The 16,360-nt window shown below is 43.3% G+C and overlaps 1 non-coding gene across 1 annotated transcript; it reads left to right on the forward strand.

The window, feature by feature from the left end:
- Nucleotides 1-1,404: 1,404 nt before the first annotated feature.
- On the forward strand, nt 1,405-1,486 carry trnI-CAT. The gene has a single exon. It is a non-coding gene; the product is annotated as a tRNA-Ile (tRNA).
- Nucleotides 1,487-16,360: the final 14,874 nt, after the last annotated feature.

The raw sequence follows: 16,360 nt of genomic DNA on the forward strand, positions 1-16,360 counted from the left end.
AGCTAGGCCATTCGATTAGGGATGTTCTCACCTGTGCGTACTATCTTGAAGAAGGAATATAAAAAAGAACCTTATTCTTTTTCGCATCTCCCAAGTTCGAATGCTTTTTTGCTGTTCAAAGAAATCGAATACCATTCGTGACCCAATTCAAAAACGGAGTGACTGAAGACCTCCTCCCCCTTTCCCGCCTATCCCTCCCGCAAGAGAGGACTCGTTCTGGCTTGAAAGAGCCTCTTTTTTAGCAGTCTCGCCCATAAGATGAAGATTGACCATCTCTTCTTCCAAGCTTCTTTCTGCTTCTTCTCGGCGTAACGAAAGAACTAGATGAGGAGAGGCCTCCGGTTTCAAATCCCTACCCTACGCCTTACGAGGGCGCCCTAGCCAGATTCACTCCCAAGGGTAAATCAAGCCTTTGAAACTAGTTCAAATAGTCGTCACAGTCTTCGTTCCTGCTTTCAACGAGACTTTCTTAGCTGCATCAGCTTGTAAAACTCTCTCTCCTTCACCAGGAAAGGGAGAGCGGACAAAGTACCAGACGATTTGGGTTGGGTAAGAAGAGCGTACGATAAGAGTAAGCAGACGATGTCGATAGAAGACGATTCGTGGGATCTTCCTCAAAGTAAAATAAAGAGAAAAATGAGCTAAACTAAAGAAGGTATGCCCAGCCCATGAAATTCGATGTCGAATGAGTACGATTTCGAGCATAAAGAGAGAAGAAAAAGGAACTCTTTAGCAAGAATCTAGGTTTAGCAAGATAGCTGCCAGAAAGACTGAGCTTAGGTGCATAGCGCTTAAATAAGTGGTTGAAGAGTAGCTTTCCATCCCGACAATGACTACTGACTTTCCATTTTTGGGATTTCACTTAACTTAAAAGACTGGACTTCCAGCAGCAATGAGAGCAAAGGCAAGGAATTGATGCGCCAATAATCGAAGAATGGGGCAAGGCCAATTTCCAGACAATGGCAAGTGCTTGAGAAGGAGCTGTGAAAGAAGGGGCTGCTAGAGAATAGGGAGCTCTTGAAGAAGAAGGGATTGCGGGGTGAACGGCATTCTGTTGTACTACTAACACTAGCTGTACTAGAGTAGTTTAGTAGCGCCTTTTGAATCAAAATCAAATAGGCGAACCCTTTCCGAATCCGAAAGGCGAACAGCCCGCATTGCAAGCAAATAGATAGCCCCCGCCCGTTTGAGTCGTTGCGAGCCGGAAAGCGTACCGGCAGTTTGAGTCACGAAAGGGCCGCTTGCTTCATCTTTATTTTATTATTTATATATATATACAAACAAAGAAGAAATTTTTTTATCCAATTGTTCATTCCTGGGAAGAGGAAGAAGCAGATAGAGCAAAGGCCTCCTCTTTCCGTCCACTCTTCCCGAAGTGAGCGAATTGCATGTAGAGATCCGTAGGGGCTTATAGTTTAATCGGTTGAAACGTACCGCTCATAACGGTAATATTGTAGGTTCGAGCCCTACTAAGCCTACCACCCCCTTCTCTTCACCCGATACAAGAAGGCAGTCGAAGTCCCCTCCACTCTTCATTTTATGGGAAGACATCGCGTTCCTAGTCGATTTCCCTCATTGCACTGTCCCCTTAATGCTACGAAGTGAAGCAGGCATAGAGACCAACCAAACCATAGGGTATCTATCCTGTGATCTTTCATCAACCCCGGCTCGGTATCGGTAGTCTCAGTCTTTCCCTGCCTGCCCTGGTATGAGTTGAGAGTTTAAGAGGGAGTCTTATTCTACTCTAGGCTCACTCCACCCCCTGTCTTGTCTTATTTCAGGAGGGACTCGATTGTTAAGAAATCCCTGACTCTGTCTTTGGGCTAAAGCCTATAGTTCTCTCCTCACTAACGGAAGTATCTTAGTCAGTAGCATCAGCTCTTCCGGGGGGAAAGCCTCAGTAAGGAGTTTTAGCGGGCTATCCACAAGCATTAGTTCTCCCCCTGACCCGCCTCCCAACCTCAAGATCATCAGCGGACGACGCCTTCTTCCGAAAGTCCTCCCTCTTTGCTTTGCCCCAGCGAAAGAGACTGAAAAAGATCCGTATCTGATTCCTCGGGTCTTGCTGCGTCAGCTACCGTAGATAGGAATAAAGCTTAGTAGTAGGAAGCAAATCAAAGTATGCCCTACATGTCAACAGGGTGGAAGTTCAAAGCATCGAAGATGAGTACATGGAAGCACCAATGAAGAAAGTCCAGAGTGCAGATATAACCTTCTCGACAGAAGACATCTTGCTGGACAGGAAGAAGCATACATAAGCGGCCTCTTTTTCTCACCGAAGGGACTATACCAACCAAACCAAAAACCGGAAGAGGGATGCGCCATTAACAGCTTCAATACTGCCTGACGCATAATTTGATCATCGGCAGGGCGAGTTGATGGGCTACCATGACAGTAAAGAGCTCACATTTCAAGGGAAGATCGCCTCTGGATTCAGGATCAGACTTCGGAGCTTGTGCTCTACTCACGGAAGTAACCATACTCAGGGGTTTTACAGGAGGAAGGGACCAGGCCCCACCTATACCTTGAGAGTGGGCAACGAGATGGCCTACTAGGTCCTACCCAAACCATGATTCGAATTTGGAATAGAGAAGGTCGGTTTATCTATATGCGGAATCGGCCTTCAATCCAGAACTTTTCTAGTTGAGTTGACTACATTCCCACCCTTCTGCAGTCATCATTGACGAATTAGCATCAACGGGGTTTATTCAGTTTTACGACTCCGCATCCGCTCGTGACGGACTCGGGTCGAGGAACTCACTCAAAAGACTGACTTCGAATTCCAATTTTGAGTTTGAACTGTTTTTCTAAGGCCACTTAAAAATAAGAGATTTTGCCCTGATCATTAGTCAAATCAAAGGGAAGTATAGGACTCTTGATTCGAAGTTACAGCCGTACCATAAGTATCTAGAATCCGTGGTATCCCGATTCGAAGATGTTGAGTTCCACTACCTACCACGAGATCAAAACTGTTTTTAAGATGCTTTAGCTACTCTAGCCTCTATGGTGGATATGCCGTCGGACGCTGATTTGCAACCCTTGCCTTGATAGTGCAAAAGAGAGAAAGACCCACTTTCTCTCTTTTATGGATCTAACGGCATAAGAAGGTTTTCCGTGGTACTCAAACATAAGAGCAATCAGGCAATACCTGACGAATACTACACCCATAGATAGGGTAGCACTCAGAAAGATAGCTGCCCGAGGGAAGGAAGTTTGATTTGATAAGAGGCACCACAGCGGAATCTACCTGAAGTGTGGAGATCAAAAGGCTTATGACGGAAATCCATAGTGGGGGCCTAGATGAATGGCCATGGATGAAGACTGTGCTCAGTTTGTTAGGAGGTATTACAAGTGTCAAGTCAAGTTCATGCCAATCCTATACAAAGTAGTATTAATAAAGAGGATAATCATGCAGTAGCTGGAATAAATCTAGATGAAGTTGCTGTTATAGCACATCTAAAACGTTTTGAATGCTAAAAAACGAAGATAAGACTGCCGTTCATAAGGTTTGAAATTGAAATGAGTTTCATGTAAGTAGGCACACCTCAGCTACAGTTGTTGATGGAAACAAGGGTTTACATTGAGCAAATCGGAATAGCGTGGAATTCCTTCATCATCATTTAGGCTTTTCTTGGTTTGTATTGATGACATTCTTTCTTAAATACAAAAAGGTAACTTAACTTCAAGTAACTGCTATGAGAGCCGAATCCCTTTCATTCGATTCATTAGGTTGGGAATAGTCCTTACTTTACTGAAAGCATAGACTTAATTAGGAATATCCCAGGTATTCTTGCAAACAGCGTATTAAAATGAAAGGAAGATGCCCCATCGATAGCTATCTGTATGGAAGGAAGAGAGAGAGCCTTGGATTGCTTTGGATGCTCTAATAGTCTACGATGGGAGAATAGAAATAGTGAAGGGTGAAGAGGATAGGATCGGTAACGATTCACATTCCATTTATCTTTTGAGATACTAAAAGGTGCTGATGAAAGAAGAGTTTATGGAAGCATGAAAGAGTTTGCAGTCCAGCTAACGATTTAAGCACAGATATCTTTGCGTAAAGGAATTCGCCTTCTTCAATCGACATACTTACCTTTTGACCTGTGATCCATGAGTCCCATTGTATCAATACGGGTGGTTCAATCAAAGAGTCATAAGTGGTCATCGCTTGGAAATATAAAGAGTCATGGTATTGCCTACTCATGTTACTGATCATTATACGAACTTCAGCCTTTTCAAGGGGATCAGCTCATATCTTTCTCTTTTTTAAGAATTTCTTCTTTCCCTCGGGGAACGAAGGCTATAAGAGAATCAGTTGCTTATATAGGAACGGAAGTAAAGATGAGCTCTCTTATGACCCTAAGGGCTAACTGAACTCACTTGAAAGAGGGAGACAAAGATGTGAACATGAAGTTCAGAAGTTCCCCAGACGTGGGTATGGACTAGGGACGGAGATTCTTTGAAAGAAGACCCCTTTCTTAAGCATATAGCTAGCATTCCTTCAGAACCAGTTCTTCGTGCAATAGGGTTCGTTCCTCACACAAGAATGCCTCCATTTGAGAATAAGCTGCTTCAACAAGTATCCATTGGTTTACTAGTAAGCATCCAGCGCCATTAGAGATCCTCTATGTACATATAAGGGCTCCTTGCTCATGTTTTCAACATAGATCCTACTTCCGGGTATAAGAAAGAACCAAGACCTTCCTTTTAGTAAAAGATGGGTTTGCTTTTGCTTCGGTTAGAGCAAAACCTTCAGCCCAGCTCCCCGGTTCGAGGACGGGTCAGTGCAAAGCACTTTGTTGATGATTGCAGGCGTCATGTTAAGGCTTTAGTAAAAGGAGCATTGTTTACAGATTAGAATGATTCTAGAACTGCGAAAGCGGACACCCTTCTAAATAGACTTAGGTTGGATAGTGACTTTAGAGTGGAGGCTGAGGTAATAGTTTGAAGGCTAATTACATTTGCTGTGGAACCTGTCGAGGCTGGTCAAGATCAATAGGCCAAGTTACTTTGAAAGCATTCCAATTTGAGTTCCCTTTGTAAGCCCTGCTCTCGGAAAGTTCCCTGCCGAGCAATCCTCTCTTTACCTGCTACTGTGCTAAGGATTCCCTTCTAACAGCAAATAGGCCAGATCAAGCGCTCGAAAGCTAGTAATGAATTAGCTCAGGTAAACAGAAAGAATCAAAAGAAGAAGAGGAGATAGTATCCCAGGAAAGAGGATATAGAAAAAGAAAGGTATCCCCATTGAAGAAGCTGGTAGTTTTTCGGGTGGATTGCTTTTCATAGCTATCTATCATACCCTTGGATTGCTACTTTTATTCTCTCTGTATAAAGTCAGAGGGATCGTTTCGCTGTAATGCTTGCTTTTCTTTTGAGCTACTCCCATACCATACAATTCCTTTGAATTGTTCACTCTATGCGGTATGGCTACAAAGCGAAGAAGTCGGAATTCATCGCCTGTGGGAGCTTGCAGGCTCTCCTTTCTTTGACGCATAAAGACTTGTTTTAAGATAGGAGATTAGGAGTTAGCTAGAGAAAGACGAGAATCAGCTTAACGTAGACTCTTCCTCTTTTGCAGCCTATTTTGACTTTGTTTGAATTGCCCTGTGAAGCATCTGGAGTTGGAGGGGTTCACCTTGATGGGGTTCCATTTCGTAGAGCTCAATCCCATCTTATAAGTCGAGTGACTCCAGTGATGTTTAGCCGCGATAGATATGTAGCTCGGGGCCTTCTTGCAGGTCTTATCGTACCACTTGCTCTCAATCCTGTAATGCCCTTGTTCTAGAAGCCTTTTCATTTCAAGTGCGGGCTATTCCCATTGGCTTGAAAGCCTTTTAGTACCCTAACGATAAGCTAAGACCAAACTGATGTGACCCACGCACACCCCTGAGTCTTAGGCCCTTTCATTAGAAAGAAAGCCTGTAGGGGAAAGGCCCAGCCCACAAAAGCTCAGTTTCAATTGAGTCTAAGTGGAATACACTACGCCATATAGTTCGGGATAAGAAAGCGTCTTACCTGCGTTAGGAGGAAAGAGTTGTTCAAGAAGAAAGCTGTACATGAAGGTACGGTATCTGCAGTTGGTTTTTATAGAAGTGGCGGTCTTGAATAAGCAAGCGGTGCAATTTCTGTTACAAAAAGAGCTCTTGAGTAAATAGAAGCTCTGGTCCTATCCTGTTGATGACGAATAAGAGTTTTTGCTAGAGCCTTTATGTGCTGATACCAACTAGTATCATATAGTTGAGTGAAAGCTATATATGCCTTGCATTCCGGAAGTTCTCGCTTACCGAGCCACGCGAATACAGACCGGTGCTTGTACGTCTGCCCATTCCAGGATCGATAGAGTCTACGAACGGAGTGAACCAAGTCAAAGAATTGTTTTCGAGACCAAGAGTGAGTCGTAGATAGAAAGACCTCTCCTATCCGCTGCTCATGGACGGGACTCTGGGAAAAGAAAAGGGTTCTTAGATACCTTCTTAAGTTCTGTAGAGAAATGAAGTCCTTCTTTACTTGAGCACTGGTTAGTCCGCTTGCAGGCTTTATTTTGGAACTAAAGCATAATATGACTTGCTTCATTTATTTCTTCCTCGTCCCTTAGGCAAGGGCAGGAAGCCCTATTTAAAATGGGATAGATATATGGAGTGTTGTACTATCACCTGGACTAAAGTTCTCCTATTTACTTTGCTGATTAAGCAAGCACTTTCTCTTTTTTTTCACTTGATAATGTTTACCCCACCTACTTACTTTTCAAGCCAGGAAGAGGACTAGTCTCTTAGTTAGCCAGTAAAGGTGTCAAACGAGAACGAGCAAGGGATAGGTAAAGGTTAAAGAGAATAAAGGAAAGGTTCAAGTTTTCTCGTAAAGCACTATTGCTATCATTCCTTCCTTACAACCAAGCGTAGACCTTTTTTAGCAAAAGTGGATAGGACTAAAGAATAGCAGCAAATCTCTCAGGTGGAAACCTATCACTGCCAGCCGAGTTTAGAAGGAGAAGCACCCCTTGATTTCAATAAGGAGTGTGAAGGAGCCGAAAAAGGCTGCTATTAAAACGTTGAGAGTTATAGGAAGGTTTCCATACTGGACTCCTATGGTTTCACCCTGTATACAAATAGCACTAGACTACTCATACTCATCTGAATCATAACTCTGAGTAACCCAAAAGACTTCTTATAACAGTCAAGAACTTCACACCGACCATTCTTATGTATTTCAATACTACCCCAGTGACAGTGAAACGCTCCCTACTCATAAAAGAATGAATTTTAGGTATACTAAAATGATGTTAATATTTGTCTTAATTCCTTGAAATAGTTACTATTGTCATATAAAGGAATGATAATTTCATGAAAATTACAGATTCTTCGCAATCGATGCTAATGATAGAATCAACGTCTCTCCACTCAGAAATAACACCTGTGTATTCTCTTAACAGGCTACTAGCATTATACCCTAAATCCATCATTCCTACTATAGCACAATTGACTATCATTGTGAAATTGTTTATGTTTCAAATAAAGCTCCAAGCATAAATTCATCAAATAGAAAGATTTTATTAGAAGACTTTTTTCTCATATTTGCCGGTAGACGAATTGTAATCTTCAAATAGTGGGGTTAAGTGGTAATCACCGCATCGAAGAGTCATTTTATATTTAGAGTATCTTCATACGGGATTTGATCCTTTTTGAAATAAGACGACAACATATATATCCCTTAGACTGGTAGTAATCAAAATTAAGATCTATTTAATCATTAATCAAACAATCCATAGTAAGAAAACTATTAGTAGAATAAGATCTTTTTTATTCATATAATGGTAAATACACCCCGTGTTTAGAAACAGACTAGCTTGACTCACTCAACAATCATGGAATCCGGATCCGGAAGTGACTGAACTCCCTTTTGAGCTAACTGCATCGGTTATGTCGACAACAACATATAGATTCTCTAGCAAAAGAAAGCACTGACCTAGACTAGATCTCTTCTACCGCATCAAGAGGAAATCCCGATCCCGCATTTGATAAAGTTTAGCTATGCCCACAGCTCTTTCAAAGTCAAGCAGTCTTTTCAAGAAGAAAGTCACAGTCACACCGCTAATAGGCGGAAGAAGAGATTCCCAGCTATTGACTCTAATAAGACTAATAGCCGTACCGCAGAAAGAAGGTCAACCTGACCCCAGGTAATCACAGCTTTCTTCCCCTCAGGTCAAAGAGTAAGAACTCGCTTTCGAGCTAACCTTACATGGAGCTACCTGCCAACAAGAGTTCTCATTCACGGCTAACTAAGCATTCGTTCGGAGTTGACAAGGGAGAGGGTTTCCTATATTATGTTGTGATGGATAGGCTGGCTGCACTCCCTTTGAGGTAAGAACAGTTCCTTTTGATTCAATTGCAAGAAAAGAACCCATTTTAGAGTTTTATACGGCCAAACAGTATATTTATACATCTTCCTAAAAAGAAATAGACTCTCATAATAAAGAGATGACAGAAGCATCACTCTGTCTGTTGGATGCCCTTCTTCCTGGCAAGATCAGATCAAGAATTGCCTTTGGCTAGGAAAGCACAGTCAGACTAGTGCCACGCCCAAAGCACAAAGACTGCTTATTCCCGCTAAAACAGAAAAGAGACAGGACCTCTTATGCCGAGTCATAAAGTCAAGTGCTAACGTGCAGCTCCCATTCCTCCACCAAGAGAAAGCCTAAGAGAAGACCATGCTACCAGTCCTAGCTGGCACCGAAGCCAAGGGAAAGAAAGCATTTCAAGAAGAGACAACCAGTACGCCTACTTAGCAATTCCTCGTAAATAAAGATGCCGAAAGTAAGACAATAGATAGAGAGTCTCAGATCATAAGTAGTTCTTTGAAATAGAAAATAGGGACCTTTTTCACCGAGGTCTGGTTTTGATTCCTTAGAGGCATTCCAACATGTAGCCCATTATCCGACCTTTCCTTTCGCCAAGACTGTTAGGATGTCAAAAAGGAAGAGGTAGAAACCGAGGGATAGTGAGTTGTTGGGAGGTTCCCCTGGGTGATCCATTCAATTAGTTGCAAAAACTGGTCTAGATAGAAAGTGAAAAATCCCCCACTTCTAGAGATGGATACGACCAACCAAGGCACTTCGTTCTAAAGACAACAGATGCTGCCGCTGCGAGACAAAAAAGTGGCTCCTCGGAATAGCAAGCCAGGTGTGATAGTGTTTTCCGATCGTCGTGCGGAACTGCGGAAAGCCTAGTTCACTTAAAATAACTTACTCCACTCGGCTGAGAGATGCCCATCGATCACTCGAAGCTCCACCAACAACTCGTGGCTCAGCCTGTGATTCAGTAGATCGAGCTCACTACGCCCTACGACAACAGCACGGATAGCTTAGCTTACTTGCCAGTCTCCAAGGGGTTGAACTACACTGTTCCAATAGCTTTGACTCCCTAACATTGATTTGATTCCCGGGTTAGAATCTTGTCCACGACCATCCCTTACTCTTTCTCCCCTTCTATTCTAAATAAGGCTATTCTAGTTCAGGCAAGCTATTGACTCCATTCCTGATAACCCATATACCCCCCGGTGTATACAATGATGATTCTAAAATCCAAGTCTTTCAAGGCAAGCACTAGCCACTGTAATCGAATCCTCCTAATCCCTAAAATAGGCCTTCCTTATTGTAGGGATTTTGTCACTTTTGGTGTGCCCCGCCCGCGTGGACCTCTTGCATTGCTCCGGGTATAACCAGGACTAGTTTGCTTTCATTTCAAGTCGTCGAAAGATTGAGAAAGCAGCTAATTCAATTGCATTCGGAAATAGCGTGCAACAACCGTCAAATAAATAACAAGCACCACGTCGAAGGTCTTATTAGCTTACTTGCTACGCTCGGATGAAGACTACTAAACCGGTATTTCTTGCTTTTTGCTATCAATTTTACCGTGAAATTCAATTAACAAGATTCCGGCATTCCTACTTCTTCTAATTAATCTCGTCATAAAAGTAGTTCGAATGCGTCACTATGCTTTCTTCATGAGCCTCCGAATAAGGCTACCAAGCAAAAGGAAGAAGTTCGACCTTAGACGAGCCGGAGCGAAGGAGGGATTGTAACACAGCTTGCTTCGAGAAAAAAGTCAAACCTCTTCCTCATTGCACTGCTCAGCTGCCTTGGTATCCGTGTTAGGAAGTCAAAAACACTCCTTGCCGCTGCCAAACATGTATGTTGAAGTCTCGGAAACATGTTTAACTCATTGACATTTATCGGAGAATCGACAGTTCGTCTCGGGGAATCCTAGATCAATCATAGAGCTGGGGCCTTCCCTAAGCCAGAAGATACCTTCTCCTATTGATTAACTTCCTTAAAACCTTTCTCCAGCAGTCGATTCTTCTATCATTGGATTTTCAGTCTTGGAAGTGGTGAAGCGAGGGTTTTGACTTTTCTCTTGGCTAGCTAGCAGGGAGAGAACTGGAAGAGGGTCACCCGCGTTCTTCCTTTACCGAAGCTCCTTCCCCAAGAGCCAACCATGGCATTCTATGCATCTTCAGCTAGCTTTCCCCCTCCGCCTACTATCTAGCTGCAATCCTTCCCTTACCTTAACCCTAATCATGCTTAAGACATGGAATTGAATGCTTCTTTTCTATTTACTAAAGGGAAAAGAAGGAGGAGGGATTTTATGGCAAAGCAAGACTGATTAGCTCGCCTAAGGGTCGTAGCGGAAGAATTCCTCATCTGCGAGCTATTGGGGATCTATTCTCAGGAAGGAATGAAAGGACTGGGCTGCCACCCGAAAGGACTGACTTAATTTCATGCTTTCAAGGATAGGTCATTTGACTCTCTTTCAAGAATTATCCTCTTTCCTCCCCCTGAACTAGTGGAATACGCTAGTCGACGGAGGAAGGCTAGCTATGATATCAGGCTCTGACCAAAGATCCTCAACGAATCCGCGGCAGTTCTGCTTTGATAAATCAGACAACATTTCGTTGCTGCTATCAAATACCTGATACATGGAGACCATAAAGGGATCCCTTCACAGAAGGACGTAAGTCGTTCCATGAGAGAGACTCCCTTCAGGGCGCAATCGGAGCTCAATTTCAAGCAAATTTGCTTCCAAATACTTCAAGATAAGACACCAGAACTCACCTAAATGGGCGGATGTTTCACCGTCCATGGGGGGGCACCTTCGTAACCAAAGAAGGACTCCTTCACAGGAGTAAGGTTAGAAACAAAATGTCCGTGGCTGTCCAGCAAGGATGCTTGGGATAGCAATAACCCATCACACCCTAAAACTGGATAAGCCGCTTCTACCAGTGTCTTGCCTTAAGGACACAGAATCAGACAATCCTGTGCTGGGGAGGTTAACCCCCACACCATCTGGGCCTGAAACCCAGACGATGCCAAGCCATACTAGCCTGATCCTGGGGCTATCTATTCGAAAGAGCTAGAACTTGAAGGAAGACCTCCTTCCCATAATGAGAGTTGAAAGGGGATCTGATCCACCCAACATGTAAAGAAGGCATGAACAATAGATAGGGCATATAGGGAATGGAATCAACAATCGAATAAGTGATGACTTGACTGATCTTGATGTACTCTTTTTCCAGCCTTAGCCTTGCTAGCACGCCCAAACACAGACCAAGACCGGTCAAAGTCTACCTTCACATGTCTACCCAGGGCATATAGGGGCGGGGTTTACTTAGAAATAGGAGAAGACTCAATAAGATGGGAGTTAGCCGAGTGCTAAATCGACCAATTTCATCGGTTTGAATCGGTCAACACTTCCACCATTTGCTTTATAGATGATTTCCTTTACGCACCGGATACTGTTATAAGAGTAGGAGCTCAACCAGGAGTAATAGCGGGTATGGGCAAAAATCCACCTCTTATGGTCGGGGGCGGGGACGGGCGTAAGAGAAAGCTGGTAATCGAATAAGTAGTGAGTAGTAAGGCTGACGGTGAGTAAAACGAACATGGGGGCTATGGAGCTTGTTGAACCAGTGAATGTTTCGGTCCGGCCTTCCAGTTACGAAGCGGATTGTGTTACACCCTTCTGTTCATCTCATCCCAGTTGTAGTTGATCCAATCGATCCAGAACCTGCGGTAGTTTAACTAGTGAAAGCAAGGCCGGGAAAGAGGAAAGCAATTCCCTTCTTTCGGTAAAGAAATTCTTTGAACTTCTCTTCTGTGAACTGCAATTCTGCTTTTCACTTTGTCTACCATCGGCGGAGGGCATCCCTTCTCAGCTTCCCTTGTTTTGTCTGTCATCGTATTTTACTTTCTCGATATGAGTCGGGTGACTTCGTACCATTGAATAGTATAACATAACTCTTACCAAGACTTCTTTCCTTTCTGACTTTCTGTGGGGAAAGTTAACTAATTGAATTCTCTATCTCCTCTAGCAATAGAATTCAATTAGTCTTTCTCTTCCGCATTGCTACTTATGGCTAGCACAGGAAATTTAACTCACTGTATTACCTAGCTGATTGCACCTTAGTAAAGGTATTTATCCTGCCTTCATGCCTTTGCTTTGAAAGTCTTTCTGTTCCTGATTGAACTCCTTCATGCCATTGATTGATGACTTCGTATTGAAATATTCCATAAAGTTTATAGAGACTGAAAGCTGCCTAAACTGGATCAATAGAATAGAAGACAGGTAAGGACGAATGCGAGAGAATGAGACTCGTAGGTAGTATTTGTTACTTGCACCGGTCGTTACACCGACGCCAAATTCAATGAAGGCCGACATGGAGCCATGCGCATGATTCCAAGAGTCACTAGAGGCGAAACTTAGTAAGAATAACCAGTAATGTCACGAATGGATGAAGCAAGCACTTTTAGATGGTATCGATCAGAGCCAATCAAGCCTTTTCCCTGATTATCGTCACTGAAATCCCACTAGCCGAAATCGAATCCGTCAAGTAAGAGATAAGCCAGAGATCCAGATCATTAGAATACGTCACCGGTCCGAGATGGGCCTTCTCGCGAAAAAGAGTAGGTTATCCCTATAACTAGGAGTAGTAGCGCTAGCGGCGCAGAAGGATAAATAAATAAAGTAGCTAAGCGCTAAGAAGCTATCTAGATAGTGAGTTTCCAGCTGAGGGAAATTGGCTTAGATTGGTCTTAGCTTCGACTCGTAGTCTTCGACCACTCTTCTTCTTCTCCCCGAAGGTTGCTTGCTTCCATTCAGGTAGCTATTGCTTAGAAATGGCCGAAAAAAGGAAAGTCTTATTCCACTTGCTTTCTCGCTTTACTTGAAAACTGGAAAAACTAACTAGGCAGCTATCGGAAAGAAAACAAACAAGGAGTTTACTACGCAGGCTTTTTAGAGAGAGTCAGGGGGGGTTTGCTTGCTGGCTCTCAGGGCTTATAGTCGGTTCTAATCTAAGTCCCTTTCATTAGCTACGCTCAGGTTTCACCAACTTCGCGTCGGGTTCACTTCAGTGAAATCTTGTTAAAGCAAACCAACGGTTGGTTTAACCTTAGGACGGTAGCGAAAGGAACCTTCTAGCTAACCGGGTCAATTCAAACTCACTACATACTCCATGGAATTGAGAACCCGGCGTAATTGGTTTTCTCCAGCGGCTCTTTTTCCTATATTCTGATGGCCCTGCTACGTCTGCCCACTACAGAACAGGCCTGACTCCCGTGAGCAGGTCCGCTGGCTCTTAGTATGGCTTTTGACTTTTCTGATCCGGCATGATAACAACTCGAACTAAACTTCTATTCTTTCAAGAGCAAGAGAAGGGCACCGAGATCCCGCGTAAGCGTCGTTTGCCCGTTGCCAATAGGATCGACTTGGGTAGTAAGATTCAATTGTGAGATTAAAAAATACGAAAGTAAGGGGCCGGAAATCTTGGGATCAAAAGGTTGTTCTAAAGGACTGTAAATCCTTGCTCCTAGGATCCAAGAAGGGCTTTTTGGTTTTCAAATTCCTAATTACATAACTTACTACCCTACTAGTGTAGTGTCTACTGACTGAGTCGTGAATTAGATTGGATGGGCCGATGGAGAATCCAATTAGGAGTTGTGGAAAGGACTTCATATACTATGTATCAAGACTCGCGATAGGATTTGAGTGCTCAGTCATTCAAGATTTGATGGGTGATTTTTTCGAATTGATTGGAAGAAAAAAAAAATAGGAGCTAGAAAGGGTAGGTTGAATCTGAAAAGTACTCTGTGGGGGTCACTATGTTAAGTTAATTGCGTATCGTAAAAAAAAAAAAAGAAAATGTTATGTGCTCCCGGGAAAGAGATTGCTACTCTATTCGATGGGCCAGGAACAATCGAAAAAAGCCAGACCTGTACGGTATCTCTTTGAATCCTTACTTAATATGCTGAATATGGTGATACCCCCGATTGTACCAACCTACATATGTCTCTCCTCCATCAATCGGTACTAGTTATTGTCATTTTGATTCCTTGATTTGTCCGATGAGAAATGCGAAACGAAAGAAGGATCCTCCTGCTGGTAATTAGATCCTAAGCCCCCCTACAGAGATGAATTGATCGATTCATCGGATCCTAGGTCGGGACTGACGGGGCTCGAACCCGCAGCTTCCGCCTTGACAGGGCGGTGCTCTGACCGATTGAACTACAATCCCAGGAAAATAAATAAGGTATAAAGCCTCAAAATTCTTCTATATTATATTTCTCTTCATTATTCATATTTTATGTCCTAGGACATAGATATTCTATATACCCATTATGAATCGCCCGCCAAAGTCTTCCTACTTCTCCAATGTTCCAATCAGATCCGAAGAGAAATCAATCAAAAGTCAGTGGACCTGAATTGAATCATGACTATATAAGCTATTCTGATATTCAGATTCGATATAGATGAAATCGTGGAAGCGGACCTTTTATTGATTTCCTTGGACCACGTAAGAATTCGTCGTCCGATTGAATCTTCTTGTTCCTGAATGCTTCATAGGAATCCATCGCTATTCATTCCTTTCTTCCACCGAGAAAGGTTCATTCCGAGTCACAAGAGCCATTTCTCTCTTTTTCGTTATGGTAATGCAATGCAAGAGGTCTCGGAAATCGGGTTGTTTCTGATGATGAAAACCCGATATTGAAAGGTCGGTAATGTTAGAAGACGACTGTCGGTATCTGATGGTAAGTAAGATACCTACGGTCGGTATATCTTTGAAAGCTCAGACGGAGATAAACGGACTCCTCGAGGCGAGGGCTACTTAAGGCACTTTAGTGCAAACCAACCAGAAGGACCGGAGCTGTTGGATGTAGCTCAGTGCTGCTATAAATGAACAACCAAAAAGCTCTGCGTCGAACTTCAGCCCCTTCGAGTTGGCCACGGGGCAACAGCCTCTGACGCCCCACACCATTGCGGCAGGAGGAGGCTTGCCCATCAGCCTACTTTTTTGCCAAGACGAGGAGCGCAACGACCTAGCCCAAACCTACTTAAACTAAAGGCTTGGCCCGGTCTGAAGGAAGAAGAAAGTAGACCTTGTAGAGAAGCGGATAGGAGAGGTAGCCTATAGACTCAAGCGATCAGCTCGGTGAAAACTAACCCCGTATTCCATGTGAGTCAGTTGACTTCGATTAGACCAGACCGACCCAGAGAGGAACGTGCCCAGCCCACGAGGGCACCACCAGATGTTGTAGATTAACTTACTAAGAAAGAAAAATAGTATATATATCATAGCTGACCGCACCATGGGCTAGCCCATACACCCACTGCACGAGTAGAATACTACTTAGTAAAGTAGAAGGGCCAACCTGAGAGCGAGGCAAGCTGGGAACGGGCTGAAACTTACGATTCTAAGACCAAGTCAGAGACTACTGGACGTCTCGCAGAGCGACTCTAAACGAGGACGTTGAGACTTTTTGAAAAAAAAAAAGATTTTTTTTGGCTTAATCCGCCTTTACTAAAGATCAAGGAGTACACTTGTTTGTATTCCGGCTAATAAGGGAAAGGTTTTTTTTTCAAATCCAAGTTTGACTCTGATTAGATCCTTAGCGCAAGCGCTAAGTAAGCCCTAAACTAAAGGCCTTATGTAATGTCAAAAAAACCGAGGAAAGAAAATAACGTCAAGTAGAAAGGAACAAGGTCTTACGGCACGATCGCTATATCTTTTCTTTTTCTTTATCTCTCCTCTATAGAAAGAGGGGATGATACGTGGCGTGGTATACCCGATCGTTTGGTCAACGAGACGTACGTAAGTCGACATAGCTCCATTTATCTTTTCTTTCACTTAGCCCGCCTCTCCCATGACTTTCCGGACCAACCCGGATCTGCCCTCGAAAGTCTCTCTGCATTTTGGGAGCAGAGCATGCAAAATCGAGCAATTAATCTGATAAAAATTTCCTCGGGTCTCTATCTATAAAAATGAAAAGCCCGGGTAGAAGCACAAGCAAAAGGAGAGAGGAAAAGGAAGG

The sequence above is a fragment of the Vigna angularis genome, assembly GCF_016808095.1.
Source record: "Vigna angularis mitochondrial DNA, complete sequence".
Classification (NCBI taxonomy): Eukaryota; Viridiplantae; Streptophyta; class Magnoliopsida; order Fabales; family Fabaceae; genus Vigna; species Vigna angularis.